Source organism: Hemicordylus capensis, chromosome 8, assembly GCF_027244095.1.
Source record: "Hemicordylus capensis ecotype Gifberg chromosome 8, rHemCap1.1.pri, whole genome shotgun sequence".
NCBI classification, from domain to species: domain Eukaryota; kingdom Metazoa; phylum Chordata; class Lepidosauria; order Squamata; family Cordylidae; genus Hemicordylus; species Hemicordylus capensis.
This window is the reverse complement of record NC_069664.1, coordinates 22332664-22345126: the sequence shown is the minus strand read 5'-3', so window position 1 is coordinate 22345126 and position 12463 is coordinate 22332664. Positions and strand designations below refer to the sequence as shown.

General features: G+C 46.8%; 1 protein-coding gene across 4 annotated transcripts in view; it reads right to left on the bottom strand.

Annotated features, from left to right (window-relative positions):
- Positions 1 to 12463, bottom strand: part of FLI1 (Fli-1 proto-oncogene, ETS transcription factor) — a 94399-nt gene that overhangs the window by 68890 nt on the left and 13046 nt on the right. The window contains exon 1 of one of the 4 annotated variants that reach the window (XM_053270200.1): positions 704 to 788. The exons of the other annotated variants lie outside the window; for them this stretch is intronic. The gene's annotated coding sequence lies outside the window, so the exon portion shown is untranslated. Of the gene's footprint in view, positions 1 to 703; positions 789 to 12463 lie in introns of those variants that run through there. 4 annotated transcript variants of the gene reach the window in all.

Genomic DNA, 12463 nt, shown 5'->3' with positions numbered 1-12463 from the left:
AATATTCCAGACCACACTGCAAAGGGCATAATAAGCAGAGTGGATGGTTACTGTATGTGTCACTGCATGGATGAGAGTCACACCCTCACCAGCCTCAAAGTTTTCACAAGCTGCAGAAAGAACAACAGGAAACGGCCGCGAGTATTTATAGCGTTATTGTGTTTATCCCAGAATGACATGCTGAAGAGATTACGAGCAGGGCTAGCGTCAAGGGTCGGCCAACTTGGGCACTGGCCAAGGGCCCGGGGCCATCAAAGGGCCCATGGCCAACCCCTGAGTCAAAAAGATGGTGGCCACCAAGAAATAGTCCAAGCGGCTGCTGCTACCACCAAGGGAAGCCTCCTCCAAACCTGTGGGACATCTTCCCTTAGCAGTGGCAGTGACCCAGACGTGCTCTTCAGCACCGGAGAGGGAGTTGCCATCTTTCTTTTCCCAGAATGCAATGCCCCTACTGTGACATCAAGAGATGCAAAGACAGGGGAGGGGGCAGTATGTTATAGAGGAAAAGGATGGTGGCCAGCAATATGGCTGCTCCCCCTCTGCCACACACTGGTAAGGGGGTCCATCAAGAAAATGGGAAAATTCCACATTCGAGTCTACCCCCTCTTTGGAAAAAAAAACACCCACTGCACATAGAAAATTAGTACATCAGGGAGAGCAGAGGTATTGCTGCACCTGGGACAAGGTATCACATGTTACCTACCTTGCTCCACACCCCTAGTGGTGGTCCGCCCCTTTTCAAAACTGATCTGGGCAGGCTTTGAAAGTGGCACAGGGAGGAGGGAAGGTTGCCAGCAGCCCCATCTTCCCTCCTCAGGCTTCTTGCAAGCTCTAAAAGGAGAATGAGGAGAGGCACTCTTTGCAAAGCTTCCAAGAGCCAAATTGGTCCTGAATACGAGAAGAATCACCCTGTTTCCCACAGTGGCCCACCAGAGGCCTCCAGGTAGCCCACAAACCAGGAAATGAAGACTGCTCCAATGGCATTTTGCCACACTGATGTGGCATTTTGCCACCCAAGGTAAAAGTAAAGTGCGCCGTCGAGTTGGTTTCAACTCCTGGTGACCACAGAGCCCTGTGGTTGTCCTTGGTAGAATACAGGAGGGGTTTCGCATTGCCTCCTCCTGCGCAGAATGAGATGATGCCTTTCAACATCTGCCTATATCGCTGCTGCCCGATATAGTTCCAGCGGGGATTTGAACCGGCAGTCTTCTGCTTGTTAGCCAAACATTTCCCTGCTGCACCACTTAAGGTGACTGCCCAAAGTGTCCCAATAATCCACCACCTAAAGGCAACCGCCTCACTTTGCCTAATGAAAGAGCCGCCCCCAGAAGAGGCATTCAAATAAGGCTTCTGCCCAACATGTTATTTCTTCCATTTGGGGACCAGTCCCTCCACCCTGCTCTGATAATCCAGAGAAATTATCCCCCCCCCCCCATCTGCTATCAAAGCAGCACAGTTCACTAAAAGCTTACCACATGACTATTAAATGTATCAACTGATTTAGACATAGGAATACCACTGGAAAGGATTTCTACTGATGCAGCAAGAATTCGAAATGACGACAACAAATATTCTCAAAGCAGTTGACATCGAGAAACAGAAATAAGCAAAGAGGGATTCCTGTCCCCAAAGGGCTCACAATCTAAAAAGAAATATGAGACAGACACTGGCAACAGCCACTGGAGGGATGTTGTGCTGGGGCTGGATGGGGCCAGTTGCTCTCCCGCTGCTAAACGGAAGAGAATCACCACTTTTAAAAAGTCCCCCTTTGCTCAGTTAGAAGATACAAAGAGAAGAACGGACAACAGAAGAAGAAGAAATGTCAAGTAATAGTTTAGGAATAGATATATTTTTAAAAAGATCTTGTGGATGCATGGATGTTCTCCACAGCAGCAAGCTAAGATGTCATAATGATGCAACAGAAGCCATATCTGTAAAGCGCTGTAATAGCTAAAATCCAGGTATTAGTCCATAACCTCAGCTTGGTTATCTTTAGTCATTTCTCCATTTTCATTAAAAAGGTTGTCTTAGTCACTGGCTGTCCCACAACCTCTCCCAGATGCCAATTTAGTGGGGAAATCTGAAAACGCCTATCATATGATCTCTTGCCTATTAATACAACCCATTACTGCTATGACCGAGAAAATCATTTCTCTGCCATTTAAGCTTTCAGCAACAGGATTTCACATCGCCAACAGTCTGCAGAATACACCAGCGTTCTCCAAGCACATCAGAGAGAATGAAAGCTTTCTCCATATTCATTTATTTTAAAATGCAAAGAGCAACAAAAAAGCACTGAGAAGCCTTTTTTCCCCTTTTGCAAGACGGTGATGTCGCCGTTTTCTTTGTGATCGTTAATTAATGCAACCGAGTCAGTAGCCACACATGGCCCATTGGAAGGGAAGCCATTCAAGAACAGAGTCATGTCGATTAGACTTCATTATTGGCAGTGCTGATCGAGCCCGATTTGGGGGAGTGGGGAGGTTATTTGCATCATATTTTGGCAGGTGCTAACCCCGGTGTCCCACTGGCATTCAGAAGATGCCTACAGAAGACAATAACATCTCCAAACATGGTGTGGGTAAAGGGGGAAAACAAATACAGTGCCAGATGAAAAAAAAGAGAGAGACTTAATTAGTTTTTATCTGGGGTTGATTCACATAACACTTAGGCACGTGGCTGGCTGCTTTTTATTTATCTATCTGTTTTGTCCACAGCGACATATTCATTAAATTCAGGGCTGCTCAGCTCCGGCCCTCCTTGGCCTAGAACTCCCATCATTCCTGACTATTGGCCGTTGTGGCTGGGGATGATGGGCATTGTAGTCCAAAAACAGCTGGTGGGGAGGTGACGTTGAGAAGCCCTGGCTTAGATTCTGACAAGCCCATGGGAAAGTGGTTGTCTGTTGACTGTCACCACTAAACCAATCTGGGGCTGCGGCAAATGTGGAAGCGCGGCCCTTCTGTGAGGCGAAATGAGGCAGTTTCCTCAGCAGATTACTGGAGCACTAGAAAGGTGGCAAAATGTCGTTCTGGTTTTAAAAAGAGGAGAGAAAAGGGTGGGGGCATCTGGCATCCTGCCTCCGGTGCAAAGAGGCCTTTGGTCGCCACAGTAAGTGTGCCATGAAACCCAATCCCCAAGCCATGATTAGGTGATCAAGAATACCACCAATGCTCCCACCCTTTACTTCTGCCTCCTTTGGACATCTCCTCCCACCCATTTAAGAACTGGGCTTGTTCACATGACCCTAAACAGGGTCGGAGGAGTGTCCAGCCAGAGTAGGAGAGGTGGGCGTGCTCCCAATTGGTGGTCATGTAAACCCAAACACCAAGGAAGGAGGAGAGAAGAGGGATTGTGCGGGAGGCGGGTAGAGAGGGCTCTGCCGACCCACATTCTGTCCCCAGCATGTTAATGAGGGTGGACAAAAAGGCATCCTACCCAGATCCTGCTCGCCTCATGCTAAGGTTGTTCATGTGACCACAAGGGGGTGGGCTGGGGGGAAAGCAGGAGCCTACCTGCCTTCCGCCAGATGACTAGAGCCCAAACAGGCCCCCTCTAAGGAAGAGCAGCGGGATCAGAAATGAACACAGGAACCTAGGAAGCTGCCATATACTGAGTCAGACCATTGTTCCATCTAGCCCAGTATTGTCTTTACAGACTGGCAGTGGCTTCTCCAAGGTTGCAGGTAGGAGTCTTCCTCAACCCTATCTTGGAGATGCTGCCGGGGAGGCAACCTGGAACCTAGATGCTCTTCCCAGAGTGGCTTCATCCCCTAAGAGGAATATGCTCCTAGTCTCCCATTCATATGCAACCAGGGCAGACCCTGCTTAGCTAAGGGGACAAGTCATGCTTGTTACCACAAGACCAGCTCTCCTCTCTATAGACCAGGGTGATCCTGGGGCTTCTCATGACCAGGGTAGGAAAGGGCTAGCCCAGGTCGTGCTGGTCATGAGGATGGGCTCAATCACTCTGCCCTCTTCCTACGTTGTTTTTTTGGGTTTACACACCACCATTGATTGGGTACTCCTGTCCTACTCCTCCAACTCTGTTTAGGGTCATGTGAGTAGTCTACTGAGTTCTCTCCCTCCCCTGCCTTGTCAGTTAACCATTTCGTTCATCAAGATAGTGGCAAGGAAATTGCTGGCACTACATAAAATGACAGAACAAAGCCAGCTGTTGGATCACTGCTGCAAAAGAAGGCTGTCTGGGAATGGAGAGAGCATTAGATCACATGTGTCTGCTTCTTCCATGGCAGGACACATGAAGTGCTCTTCAACACAAAACAAGGACATGCTTGCAAGTTCATTGCCTCAGGCGCCTTCCACGCCACACACATGCACTGCTCCCTGTCACAGGGATTCCCAGATGTTGTTGACTACAACTCCCATAATCCTCAACCAAAAGCCACTGGAGCTGAGGATGCTGGGAGCTGCTCATGTTCAACTTATGGTCTACTAAGACAGGGATTCTCAACGTTGGGTCTCCAGATGTTATTGGACTTCAACTCCCATAATCCCCAACCAAAGACCACTGGGGCTGGGGATTATGAGAGTTGAAGTCCAATACCATCTGGGGACCCAGCGTTGAGAATCTCTGTACTAAGACATCTAGATCAGTGGTTCCCAACCCAGGGGGCCTCCAGATGTTGCTGAACTGCATAGCTGGGGCTGAGGGGAGTTGTAGTCACCTACCCCTGTCCTACAGCAGTTCTAACATGTTTGAAAATAAGAGATGTTGAGGTTGGGCGAGAGCTCAAACCTATCAGAAAGTCACATCCTCTTACCTGGATGCCTCCCCTCTTAAGCTTGGATGTCTTGAACGGGGACTCCCTGCTCTGCCATGCAGATTTGGGTTTCTGGCAACTCTCTCAATAATGAGGCCATTTCTGCCTGCGTGTATGTGCGTGTGTTTTTTAACTGTCCAAAATATCATTAGGGCTGAAGAACATGCTGGCCAGTGCTCAGACAATTCCTGCTAAAAATAAAAAAGAGTGCGGCAGGGCGGGGGGTGGGTGGTTGGGAAGGGACGGAGCAAATGTTCAATGCAAACATTATGTGAAGTTCCCCGGGAGAGTTGGAACAGGAGCAGCCGAGGAGTTATAGCTTCCTTTGTTCTGTAAAAAGGGAAAAGGAAATGCATCAGGAAGCCAGGCTGGGGAGCACAGGAAGTCTCTCTTGGCCTGATAAAAAGAACTGGTGCGAGGTGGCTTTGGATGCAGTTATAAGTCAATCAAACTTGGACACATAAGAAGCAGTATTCAGACACAATGAGAATGTTTGCATGAGCCACAAAGCTAGAGTGACAACACACAACATAATCCAAAGCACGTTTACATAGAAGTAAGAGCAGAGGAGCTCTGACCCCTGGACTTCCGGAGGAAAGTTCAGGGCCTCCACATCCCCTGGGGGCCCCGCAAATCCTCTTCAGTGTGTCCCGGGTGGCATGGTCACAGCACCATGCAATGGATGCATGACCTGTGCTTAAGAGACAGAGGGGGGAGTGGGGAAAGAAAGATGTGGGACGGGAGTATGTTAAGTTGTGTGCTGAAATGTTTCTGCTAATGCATATTTGCATAAATAGAACTGTTCTATATTCTTACATTCTTGTGAGCTGAGTTGCTGTTTGTGCCACCAAGAACCCACATGTTTAAAATATTGTGCGTGTCACTCTCTGTGTGTGTGTAGCGGGATGATGCTTAACTTGCAGCGTTGGGTGGGGGCAAAGGCCTTTAGGTCCAGGCTTCAAAATTAGCTGCATAAGGACATAGGAAGCTGCCATATACTGAGTAAGACCATAGGCCCCTCTAGCTCAGTATTGTCTTCACAGACTGGCAGCGGCTTCTCCAAGGTTGCCCGCAGGAATCCCTCTCGGCCCTATCTTGGAGAAGCCAGGGAGGGAACTTGAAACCTTCTGCTCTTCCCAGAGCGGCTCCATCCCCTGAGGGGAATATCTTACAGTGCTCACACATCAAGTCTCCCATTCATATGAAACCAGGGCAGACCCTGCTTAGCTAAGGGGACAAGTCATGCTTGCTACCACAAGACCAGCTCTCCCCCATGTGCCTCTGAGTAAGAGCAGAACTTACTTCTGCTCTTTTGCTTGCAGGGTGGTGGTGGATTGTGCAGGGGGGGGACTTTCAGTGGTAGAGCATCTGCTTTGCATGGAGAAGGTCTCAGGTTCAATCCCTGGTAGCATCTGCACGTAAGGCTGGGAAAAACTCCTGCCCGAAACCATGGAGAGCTGCTGCCAGTCAATGCAAACAATCCTGAGCGAGATGGATCAATGGTCTGACTCTGTCTAAGGCACCTTCCTATGTTCCAGTTTGTGTGTCCTAATTGGCCAAGAGGCACAGGGGAAAGGTGGAATCTGTCCCCTCTGCCTTGCCCACATCCAAGCCATAATTACACTCATGGCTGTAATAGTGCCTCCATTTGTGTCGACAGACAGACAAGACAGACAGATTGATACGTTTATTTGGTCATTGACCAGCAAAATTTGTGTCGATTGACTGTACTGGTAGCCAATGGGGAGACTTCCTATTCCTTCTTTGAAATCTTAAAACTTGCCATTGGCTCTTGTAGGACTAAACCCACCTCCCTGCGTCATGGGGTGGTGACTTCTCCAACCTGACATTAGAAAGAGAATTTCAGGGATCCTTCTAAGGGGAAATACTGGAGAATTTTCCCAGTCTCTCCACATCACTGAGAAGACGGTTTCACATTTGACTTTCGCTAAGCTTCTGCATGTTCCAAAGTTCACTTCTGGAACTGTAGAGAATCACAGAGATAACATTTGCAAATCCCTGGGAATCTCCTCCAAATCCGTTGAATTAGGGCTCCAGACATTGTGCCTGCATTTTAAAAGGGCCTAAAGCATAAGGAGAGGACGCAGTCCCCAAATGACTGAGCAAAGAGGCACCTTTTCAAAGTGGTGATTCTCTTTACTGAGCGAGGGCAGGGGGGAGGGAGCAACTGGCCATATCCATCCCCAGCACAGCATCCCTCCAGTGGCTGTTGCTGGGGTCTATCTTAGGTTTCTTTTGCAGATTGTGAGCCCCTTGGGTGACAGGAGCTTTATTCTCATAAACTCTCATTCAAATTAATCTGAAATGTACATAACGGTGCTTCCTAAAATTATGCATTCTGAAATGTCTGTAATGTCCAAAATGCACCAGTAACGGAATCAGAAATGATCTTCAAGAATTCTGATTCCGTTACCTGTGCGTTTTGCATGTATATCAGGCAAGTAGTAACATGCCTGTTTCTATTGCCCTTGGAATTGCCCTAACACAATTAAATAACTTTAAGCCTATTAGGCCACCTGTGTTTATACCTGGTCTGTTCTGCAGAGATCCCCTATCCCCTCAGCCCCTTACCACCACCTCATTTCTAGCTGCAGTCCATGTCTAAACCTTTTTGATGTCTGATTTTGTCACCATTTGGACACAAACAATCACCGACAGGACCCTGATTTCTGGGCCCCGATCAAACTCTCTAGTATATCAGTGAAGTAGATCCAAGTATCACATATGCCAACCATTTCCCCCCCAACTTTGCTCTGCGTGTAACATATTTAACCAATTTTCCAAAGTACTTTTTAAGGGGTTGGGAGGAAGTCTGGAAACAACAAGCTTGGAATCCATGAAAGGCAATTGACCATTCCTGACTGCATTTTACTTCCCTTTGCAAGTGAAATGTGATTTATGATATGTGCTCGAAATATTGATGGCAGAGATGATAGAGGCAGAGACTGATATTATTTTCCAACAATGACAAGAGGAGATCGTTTACAGGTGTCCAAACACACCTTCCTCTGGCAGCTACCTGTAATGTGATTTCACCAAAGCAAAGTCAGTCTCTCTGTGTCCAGTTAGAAAAACCACCAACTGAGTTTTGGACTCTGTTTTGATGGAGAGTTGTAAATCCCCAGACTGTATACTTGGGTTTCTCGGTTCTGGGGCATAATTATGACTGACTGACTGATTGATTGATTAATTAATTTTTTTAAAATGGAAGGATCTTGTGAGTCTGAAGTACCCTCAAAGCCAGTGTGGTGTAGTGATTAGAGTGTTGGACTAGAACTGGGGAGACCCAGGTTCAAATTTGAGTTCAGCCATGAAACTCCCTGGGTATCTCTGGGCCAGCCACTTCTCGCTCAGCCTAACCTACTTCACAGGGTTGTTGTGAGGATAAATATAACCATGTGCACCACTCTGGACTCCTTCGAGGACGAGTAGGATATCAACATAAAAATAAAATAAATTCACCGAGAAGGCTGCCCACTGCTAGGATTGCCAGATTTTAGCCTGATATTCAGGTTATGGAGGGTTGTCTTGGGTCCTCCAAGTATGGGACACAATCTCTAGTCATTTGCCTCTGCTATCACTACTTTTTAAAAAAGAAAAAAAATCTTCATTTAAAAATGTGTGTTGCTATGCCACTCTAGCTCCTCCAACTGGAGTGGAAGGAGAGATGGTGGTCATTTTTTTCTCTTTGTTCAACCAAGTCGGAATCCATGTGATATCATAGAAACATAGGCAGCTGCCATATACTGAGTCAGACCATAGGTCCATCTAGCTCAGTATTTACACAGACTGGCAGTGGCTTCTCCAAGGTTGCAGGCAGGAGTCTCTCTCAGCCCTATCTTGGCGATGCCAAGGAGGGAACTTGGAAGCTTCTGCATGCAAGCAAGCAGGTGCTCTTCCCAGAGTGGCCCCATCCCCTTAGAGCAGGGCTGCTCAACTTTGGCCCTCCTGCAGATGTTGGCCTACAATTCCCATAATCCCTAGCTATTGGCCACTGTGGCTGGGGATTATGGGAGTTGTAGTTCAAAAACAGCTGGGGGGCCTAAGTTGAGCAGGCCTGCCTTAGAGGAATCTTACAGTGCTCACATGTAGTCTCCCATTCAAATGCAACCAAGGTGGATCCTGCTTAGCAAAGAGGACAATTCATGCTTGCTATCACAAGACCATATCACCAGCCTCCGTCTCATGACACCAGCAGGCCCACCTTGTAACATCACCAGATCCTGCTTCTTGGATCTCAACTTTGGAAGTGCTTCCAAATCCAGACTGCTAAATATATCACTGCATCTCTGCATGATTCATTATTCTTTAGCCAGCCTTGGTGGGGCAGCTAACGTGCATTTCTGCATCCAGTGTGAATGGCCCCCTCCATCCAAACAGTCCCAATACAACACTCAGCAGAACTGCCTTCTAACTGAGAATGCTGTCGACTGCATCTCTGTATGAAACACTGATCTGGGATATGGGCTGGCTAAAGCTCCAGGGACTCATGCAGAAACACATCAGGGTGCGTGGGTAAAATTTAGGGTAAAATTACCCAATTCTACTCTAAAAATGGGTAATTCTCAGGGGCAGACAACATGTTACACAGGGGATTGAGGCTCAGACATTCCAAACTTTTTAAAGACATAAAAACAGCTACAGAGGTGTATGAGAACTAAACAGGACTAGCAGTGCTAAGAGGGGGAAATAATCCTCTAACCCTGCAACTTTCTAACGCCCCCGCCCGCTGCCCCCAGAACGGAAACTGCTAATAGCTGCATTGGTGGGGGAAAGGTACCTTTGTCCTGTCCTTTTCCTTTCCACAGGTAAAGGTTTGGGGGGGAGGATTCAATCCCACTTCACTTCATCTCCCCTCTCAACTGCTGCTTCTCTTCTCCCAAATTAGATAATCTGATCACAAATCCCCTGTGTGATGTGTAATGTAGTGCTTAATTTTGCCCATTGATAAACTTTTCCATTATGAATAGGGATATACAAATAACACAAATTTTCCAAAATAGAAAATGATAGTTACAACAATGTGCTAGAAATACTTTTAACAAAGTTCTACCTGTTTAAACATTATAACAACATAAACTACATAGCTTACTAGCCATCCAGACTTAAAAGTAGATCATATACTTTTACTATACTATAAATTCATGAAGTTCAGTGTACTGGTAATACTCTATGGGAGGAGAGCCGGTCATGGGAGGAGAGCTGGTCTTGTGGTATCCAGCAGGAATAGTCCCCTTTGCTAAGCAAGCTCTGTCCTGGTTTGCATTTGAATGGGAGACTAGAAGCATGAGCACTGTGAGATATTCCTCTTAGGGGATGGGGCTGCTCTGGGAAGAGCAGAAAGTTCCAAGTTCCCTCCCTGGCAGCATCTCCAAGATAGGGCTGAGAGAGACTCCTGCCTGCAAACTTGGGGAAGCCGCTGCCAGTCTGTGCAGACAATATTGAGTTAGATGAATCAAGGGTCTGACTCAGTATATGGCAGCTTCCTGTAGGGCAGCTTTTCATCCACCCTGGGAAAAAGTCATGACAGTCTTACCCAGCTCCCACATGATCACTGTCTCCCCTCCTCTTATCTTCCTTTTTGAATTCACATAACTGTGGATCAGGAGGGTGGTGTGACCAAGCCTATATTCTACCACCAGTCTCCAGCACATCATCAACAGAAAAACCTTTTAGTGTACAAGAGGAAAGTGGGTCTCCACCGTTAACAGAGAATGCAGAGAAACGTTTGAGTGAGGATCATATGGTGAGGCTAAGTTGTTGCAAGCAAATGCAGGTTAGGTGAATTTGCTTGAGATTTTTTTCCTCCCATAAACTCACTCGAACTCTTAACACCACAGAAGATCTGTATCTGTACTGATCTGAACCACTGCGATTCTGGCTCATAGCTAGCTGCTCGCATGAACGGGTATTTGCATGCATCAAATAACATCTTCTTTTTCGGCTCTTTCACAGAACTGATTATGTGGAAGGAAGACGAAAGTATTTCAACCGACATCACTGTACATGCAACAGAACTCTTAAGACAAGAGATCCCTGACAGACAAATCGGTACCTTTAGGATTATTAGGTGGCACAGTCAGAAAGCAAGAATCCAAATGAAGGGGCAAGTAATAACTATACATCCAGCTGCATACTCTGTCAAAAATAAGACACAAATTGCCCACAAACTTGTGTAACCACAAAACCCATATTATACCATTAGAATAAGTTATGCAAAATATTTTCTGAATTTGCACAGTTTGACACATGTTGAATAGTTGCACATTTTAATAGTTGCCTTTTTATTTTTGCAGAATTTGCAATTTTGTGTCTTGCTCTGTGTGTGTGTGTGTGTGTGTGTGTGTGTGTGTGTGTGTGTGTAGGGACTGGAGGAAAAGGGGGAATTTGATAAAGGGAGCGAGACAAGGACAAGAAGCTGTGGCCCATTGCTATGCTAAGCACCGATTTATCTATGTGTGGGTTACTATAGCTCTGTGCTGTAGCAACTCAGTTCAGTTCAGTTCATTGTGATCTTTGATCAAATATACCGATTTCAACCCAGACAAAGAGAATATTGACACAGAGATATAGATACACACAAACTATTTCATAACAGTAGAATGAAACAGAATATTTAGTAACTCTTCTGCATGCATCAGCATCCCAGTACATTGACTTGCATTGCACTGCAAGCATGTGGAGGCTCTTCCCAGAGCCTCCACTTCCATCCCCTTAGGACAGTGGTTCTTAATGTGGGGTCCACCAGACGTTGCTGAACTACAACTCCCAGCATCCCCAACCAGAATAAATTGTGGCTGGGAATGCTGGGAGTTGTAGTTCAGCAACATCTGGCAGACCCCGCATTAAGAACCACTGCCCTAATGAGAATGTGCTCGCATGTAGTCTCCCATTCAAATGCAAGACAGGACCGGCCCTGTGTAGCAAAGGGGACAATCCATGCTTGCTACCACAAGACCAGCTCTCCTTTGTAAATGTGCAATGTGCAACTATAGGGAAGCATCTTACATGTTTGATGTTGCACAGGCAGGAGTGGCCTTTTCACAAGGCAAGGTAATGCAGTGGCCTCAGGCAGCATATTATTGGAGTGCCAGCGGGGTGGCAAAATGCCCCTGACATCACCGTCAAAGCAGTTCTTCAGAACCAGAACCTTGCAAAGCTTGAGAAAAGCACAAGGAGAGAAGGAGGTGGCTGTTGGCAACCTTCCCTCCTCCACATTCCTCTCCCTCTCCCCACATGAGTCTACCCAGTTTGTACTGGACATGCAAAAGCAGCGGCACACAGAAGAACTCTTCTAATAATTTAACTGTTTATTGCCAACAACTCACTGGACAACGCGATAACGTAAAGCTTAGATTTGTGGGGGGGGGGAGAGGCACAACTTATCTGCAGACTCTCTCTAGTTTCTAGTCCATCTGACCTAAGACAGCCCAGGTTGCAAAGGAGAGAATCTCAGCAAACCACGCACACGGGCTTCTCTTGTCAAACTGAAACTGTTCTTCCAGTTCTCTCACATGACCTTCTTATTCTGATGCCTTCTGGGCTTTTAAGGAGCCATCACACCACCATATGAGGCCTTTCTTCAACTCCGCTTATCTTCTAGCAGGCAGTGACCACAGACTTTCAGCTGCAGAGCCTCTTGTATGGACTCTCCTTTCC